The sequence below is a fragment of the Curcuma longa genome, chromosome 6 (genome assembly GCF_044706935.1).
Source record: "Curcuma longa cultivar G26 ecotype Majalengka, Jawa Barat chromosome 6, ITB_CL_G26_1.1, whole genome shotgun sequence".
In the NCBI taxonomy this organism is placed as follows: domain Eukaryota; kingdom Viridiplantae; phylum Streptophyta; class Magnoliopsida; order Zingiberales; family Zingiberaceae; genus Curcuma; species Curcuma longa.
In genome coordinates, this window is record NC_133866.1 from 1,063,198 (window position 1) to 1,070,643 (window position 7,446).

Sequence of the window (7,446 nt, forward strand, 5' to 3'; positions counted from 1 at the left end):
GATCAATCAACTAATGGAGTAGAATAATCACTGATGATAGTTGTTGGTGCAAACAAGCACCAAGTGGTCAAACTCGACCATATGATTTTGATGTACATGATAAAAGTTTAAAGTTAAATTTATATTGAACTAACATGTTATGTCATATATGTGTAGAATTATCGTGACATTGACATTGCAAGTGCAATGTAAAAACCCTATTAGAGTTGGCAAAAAAAACTAAGTGGATAGATGTCAACTGAAAATTTAGCAAGAGAAGTCATGTTAGTTAAAGTAGAATTTAGAAATCCAACAAGTGTTTGCAGATAAAGTCCCAGTGAGTTAAGATCGATCAAGTACTAAGTAGATGAAAAAAGATGTGAAAGTGAGACCTCTTGGCACAAAAAAATATTTTGATAGGTTAAGGTCGATCAGATACTAAGCAAAAGAAAAGTCCAAGAGATGAATTTCTAAAAGGTGAGATGTGAGAGAGCGACCAATAACCAAGGTGAGGGTAGTTTTCTAGTTTAGGCAATGACTTAGCTAAGAAATAAGTGTTTCAAAATCAAAGTTAATAAATCAATCGATTGATGATAAATGATAGTCGATTGATTAATAAAGTTGACCAAGATTTGCAACAAACTCACCTCTATTCAAAGTCTAACCGACTACTGATAATTAAACAGTCGACTAATATATAATTCAAATATTTTAAATGTTTAAACAAGATAAACTCTCTCTATTCGATTGATAGTGAGTTAATAATTGATTGATGATTGCTCTAGTCAACTAATGATGAGTTAATAATAGATTGACGACAGAGTCAATAGAAGATTCGATTAATAGATAATGTAACTATGATAAACTCTAAGAATAGTCAACTAATGAAATAGCTAGCAAAGAACATAGTCACAATTTAAGATATTAACTGAGAATAGTCGATTGATGATAAACAATAGTTGACTTATGACACAATCAGTGGATAACATATTCTGTTAATGAGGATGATAAGATTGCAATTGAGAGGATCCATTCTCAATTTTATCTAATTTAGTCAACTAATGGTAAGTTATAATTTATTAATACACTAGTTAGCGAATGAACAAGTCCAGATTTAGATAAAACAGACAATGTGTCACAGTCAAGTTGATTAACAATATCCTCTTAATTGATGATGAAGTCTACTAATAACTAACAAATAGTCAATTGAAGGCAGTAATAATGCGATAATAATTGTTACAGATAACAACTAGTTTACTTATGATGATCAATTTGTACTATAAAAGGGAACAAAGGATTTTAGACCACAACATCCAAAAATCCACAAGAAGTTTTCCAATACTCATTCTACAATGTCTAGAGACAACAAAGTGTGCTTCATTTTCAAGATTTATGGTTTCTCAAGTTTGTTTACTTTATTCTTCTATTCTATAGTGTTTTTTTTGTTGTTATTGCTTTCTCTTCATTTTTAATTATGCACTTCTATTATTGTTCTTATTTTATTGTAAAAGGTTTCTCTACATTTAGAAGGTTTTTGAAGGAGAAAATATAATAGTTTTGAGGGGCGATTCATCTTACGAGGTTGTAGGTCAAGGAATAAGAATCGAGAGTCCTAAACCATGTTAAATATATATGAATGTCTCATTTTACTGTCTGCTCGCGGACTTGTATATCATTGCACAAATTACCAGATTATTCATATTACACAAGATTTTCAAAAAGAAAATATCTTCTTATATTAACCATTTCATCACAATTTTCTAAATTCTCTTGCGAATTAGTTCACTATAAAAAAAATATTTTCTGTTGTTGTGTTTTTAACATCTTTTTGTAATATTTAAAACTCAAATAACAAATTTAAATTAATTTTTTAAAATGTTATTCATCTCCTCTAGCATTTATCTCGATTCAACTAGTATCAGAACATGTTGCTCAAAAGGCATAACAATATGCTAGTTTTTTTATCAAGTAATTTATCTTTGTACTTTGAAAGGTTTTGTGTAGATACGATAATGCAAGAAGGTTACAACACAACATGACCTCCATGCTTCGATAGCAACAAGTTTGCCTAATGGAAGGAGAGAATGGAGTACTACCTCATGACTAACATAGAAATGTGGTTTATCGTGAAGGAAGGAATTCGATTTATCCAAAGATGACTTTGGAAAAGTTCTAGAGTCAACAAAATGGACCATTGAAATGAGAAAGAAAACATAAGCAAATGCAAAAGTCACCTTGATATTGAAATTTGGATTGATACAAGATTAACAAAGTAAAGTTAGCCCATTCTCCAACATAAGAGAATTATGGGACAAACTCATGGAACTCCATGAAGGTACACATGCTTTACATATTAATAAAAGAGATTTATTGCTTAGATAAATGCAAAACTGTGCCATGAATGATGGTAAAACTTAAGTTAGCTCACGAAAGATTCAACGAGATACTCAATGGACTCCATGTAATCAAAGAACAAGTGGAGAACCATGATCTGTTTGAGTATGCACTTAAGGCTTTTTCCTAGTCTACTTTATGGCCATTTATTATAAATGCCAACAAGGTATCTACGGATTTATCCACAGTAAAATTAGATGAGTCGCTTTGTGAATTGAATTATATGAATAGACTAATCTTAAACCCAAAGAAAAAGGTGTCACTTTAATTATAGAAAAATAGAAAGCAAAGAAGGAGAATAAAGAAATTTCATTAGAATTAAAGCATGAGACTTAAGATGAGCAGGAGATTCTAAATATCGAGATAGCTAACTTTGTCAAAAGGATGATGAGACAAAACAAGTTGGTAAGTTATGTTGAGTTGATAATTTTTAATTGTTTTTCATCAATTTGAAAAATCTAATGAGAAATTATTTATGGAAAGATCGTCAAATATCAACTTAACCATTATCAACTTTTTATTTGAAATTGATTTTAAAGTTCAAATACAAGAATAATAAGTGATCTTAAAAAGGATTCGAAGGGAAATTTTAGCTTCTTTCATTACTTAATCGTCCATCTTCAATTCATTCGACAATATGCATGTGCGAATCAGGATGAGATACTAGTAGGCAGTGGTACCTCGAATTGACAACTGCAAGACTCAACACATGGTTTGCACAGTAGGGCAAAGGTACTGCTATGGCATATGAGTTTTGTAGTAGGAAAGGGAGTAAGAAGGTATGGGCTACTATGGTGTGGAAGTTGTACCTACAGTTAAGGCACTCTTTTACAGTTTGGCTCCTAGCACACGATAGACTAAGGACACAAGATCGACTACCATATGCGATCCACAAAAGGTGGGTGCTATGTGGGGATGTAGAGGAGACCTTAGAGCACTTGTTCTTCAAGTGTTTTGTTACCAATCTGCTATGGAGGAAGGTCAAACTATGACTTGATATGCCACAAACTATGAGTACATATAGGAGTATAACATGTGTTCAAGAGGCAATATTGATATAGAGGCGAGACTCACAGACATTGATCAAAGCACGACGCCTGGTAATATTCTGCATGGTCTACCAAATATGGGTTGCTACGAAGAGTTGTAGGTTTGACAGGGCTCGAATAGATATAGAGTACATTTTTGTGCAAATACAGATACATGTGCATAGATCCTTGTGTTAGATTTGAGAGGTGTCATAAGGCAATCGCCTTATGGTTATACTATTTGTTAGTTTGAATTTAAGTGGGTTGAAATCTAAATTAGGCAAACCATTTAGGTTAACTAGGTTGGACCTAGAATTAGGTTAAGATTATTTTAAATAAATGGGATGGAAAGATTCGTCTCGCGAAGACGAATCAAACGAAACTAGTTTAGGTCAAATCGAAGATCGTTTGGTTAGTGAACCAAACGAACTGAGATTGAACCAAATTGAACCAAGTTGGTTTGGTTCATACCGAAAGAGGTTTTAATAAAATAAAATGGGTAAAAAGGTTCGTCTCGCGAAGACAAATCCAACAAGACTAGTTTGAGTCAAATCGGAGGTCGTTTGGTTAGTGAACCAAGCGAACCAAAGTTGAATCGGGTTCGCTACAGTAACCGGTTCAATGGTTTTAATAAATCTTAGGTTTTAATTGGGTTTAGCCGATAAAAACTTGGTTTAACGGCGTTAGTTTAGATTTAATCGGGTTAATTTACTGTGCATTCCTCGTTATAAAAAGGAATCCCGCGATCGTTTTCTATCCCTACGCCGCGCCCCTCTTCCCTATCCCGAACCCCTCTTCTTCTCCTCCTCTCCGCCGCCGCCACTTCGCCCCTTGCTGCCGACGCCGAAGCCGATGCCGCCCGACCCGCCGCCGACCTCTTCCGGAAGCCGCCTTCGCCACCGCCTGAAGCAAAACCCTCTTCTCTGCCTCTCCACCTCATTGCTGCCGCCGTCGCCGATTGCAAACGGAGCAGAGCCGCCGCCGCTTCTTCCAGAGCCGCCGCCGTCTGAAGACTCCGCCGAAGAAGCCGCGATGCCCTCATGCAGAGTAACCGACCGCCACCTTTTCCCCAAGCCGCCACCGTCTCCACCGAAGCAGCGCCGGCCAGATCTCTCTTTGCCAGCCGCCGCCACCGACGCCCTCTGCCCAGTACCGACCGCCCCTTCGAGCGCTCAGCCCGAAGCCGAGCCGCCGCTTCCCGTCTCCACAAGCCCCTGCCGCCTTCCCTCCCCGAAGAAGAAGGGATAGACACCGGCCGCTGTTCAAGCTGAGGTGCGCCAATTCTAGGTTACCCCCTAATTTGACCTTCTTTAGCCCTAGCTAAGTTCTAGGTTTATGGGTTTAGTTCATCAACTTCCACAGCTCCGTTAGGGAATTTTTTTTCATTTGACCCTTTCATAGTTTACAAATTAGATTAACCTACTCTGTGTAAGTTAAAGTTTAAGTGAGGTTAATTGGATTTTAATGATTAGTTTTAAGATCAATTAGTTTAAGTCAAGTTAATTAGATTAGGGTTTTGGCCTAACTAATTGACATCAGATTAGTTTAATTAAGATTGATAAGGAAATTCATTTAGGTAAATAATTAGTAACTAAGTTATTAATTGATTTACATTGGATTATTTGTCATTTAGTTAATTAATAAATCGTTAGTAGGGTTAATTGAGTTAAATTGGAATAAGGTGAGTGTAAATTAAATTCAACGAGTCGTGATTAAATTGAGTTAACGGGAGTTTAATGGAACCTTAGAATCGACTAGGGTACTTTGTTGAAAATCTAATATAATATTTAGAAGATGGTTATTTTAATTGCAGGACCTTGATCGGTTGATCCTGCTATACACGGAGGATTTTATTAGGATTCTTATTGCGATGATTTCGTCAATCAGGTGGGTGATTTACTGTATCTGGTCAATACAGTCCTTTTTCCATTCCAGTGCATGATTCCCTTTTTCAGTAGTTTAGTTTGTGATACCTTGACTCTGTCTCTGCTGTTATTTGCTTACTTCTTATATTAATCATGTTTATATCATGCTTGACCCTATATTCGTTGACCTTGGTTTATTGTTCTTGATTTCGTTCTATCCTTTCCGTTATTTGCGATCATTACTGGTATAGTTCTCTTCTTATGATAGCCGAGATTATTAGGACCTATAATCATGCTTATTGATTAGCTTGGTAAGTGCTAATGACTATGAAATGAACATCTCATCATGACGCTGGACAACGATTGTAAATCCCAATGATGTGGGTCTATGTTGTCTATAGTTGGCCTTTAGTAGTATATTGATATAGGTGGTTATGACCCCTACTTCCATCATATTGATGGCGACTGTATGGCAGTGTACGCAGTCGATGGCTGTATGGCAGTGTACGCAGCCGAGTCGATGATCTGATCCCGACACCGGTTAGGGGTGGTACTCGGAGAGTATTAGAGGACAGATATCGGCCATAGGATATGGGATCACCGGACGCGGAGCACTGATCCCTCGATTTGGATCACCGGACTACTTTGTTGTAGGGCGCGGAGTACTGATCCCCCGATGCCGGCCATACCCAGTCTCAGATGCTTGCACGAGTGCTGTAGCGTGTGGGGCAGTTGCATCATGCATACGCATATCATGTGCATGTTATATATATGTATTGGACCGTACTGATCCTGCATTTGATTGCTTATCTGTTTGATTCTTGATTGTTGCATTTTGTTTGACATGTCATTCATATGATGCATTACATGAGACTATTCTAGTGCTTACTACCTGCAGAGTTATTTATGATATCTTGCTGAATTTGGTATGTATCTTTATTATCTTTATTTACTTCGTCATGCACTATCCTTTCTATATTACCCACTGAGTATTTGTACTCACACCCTTTGGACCCTGGGATTTTTCTGTCTTCCCAGGTAACAGGTAGGAGCTTACAGATGATGCCAGGGATCTGCCGGATGCTTCCATCTCACATCAGCAGTCTAGTGGGTTTAATGTATTCATTTTATATAGTAGTTCGATATGGGTGTATTAGAATTTGTTACATTCGATATGGTTGTAGATAGATTTGATACACTGATGCTTGTTGATTTTGGTTCGGATTTACGGTGTTTTCCATTGCATGGATTTCCTTCCGTACGGGATTTCATGTGTATGATTGGGTTTTCTCTAGGTGAATTCATATAGCATGCATGTGTTAGTTGGTAGTTGCTATGGCCGTGTAGGCCTTAGATTATTATATGTTTGTGATATGTATGCTTGTGTGTATGATTGGACGTGTAGTCCATATTTCCGGCCGCATGTGGCCGATGTATATTCATGTTTGTATTCAGGGAATTGTCAGCGATACTGGGGAGGTGCTGCCAAAATTTTTCGGACGGCTATCTCTCGGGTCGTGACAATTTAATGGTATCAGAGCTTAGTATTACGGTCCAGATAGAGTTGGTGGATTTCCGTTGCATGGTTGCCTATTTGATACCAATTGTGGTATCAGAGTGGCGCAGCGGAAGCGTGGTGGACCCATAACCCACGGTTCCGTGTCTAGGTTCATTTCTAGTGGCTTTTCGTCGCATTCGTGATTTTATGTTGGATTTCTCGTTGAATTTATTACGTAGTTGTAGTTTTCAGAAGTAGCATTTCATTGTAGGTTATTAGGTTGTGTTTAGGTTAGAAGGTTATAACATTAGTTTAAATTAGGTTTAGGTCATTTTCAGATTTATCGTTATTTGATTTACCTGCGTTTCGTATTTTCATGGTTTGGAGTCTAATTTTTGTTGGATTTGTTAGCAGATGTGTCGTTGTTTCTTAGGAATTTGTATTTGTATCGGACTTTTGTTACTTAACCTAAGTTGTGAGATGGAAATGGCATGGCAAAGATCTCCAGGCAATTATCTGTAAGTATTTTAGTGTATTCCTTTAGTTTGGTAAAAAGATTGTATAGCAAGTACATCTTATTAATTTTGAAGTTTATAATAGTACAAATTAGCATATATTTTATCATGATACAAAATATCAGTAAGTTCATTTGATGACGTAAGTAGCATTTCAGAATCAGCTC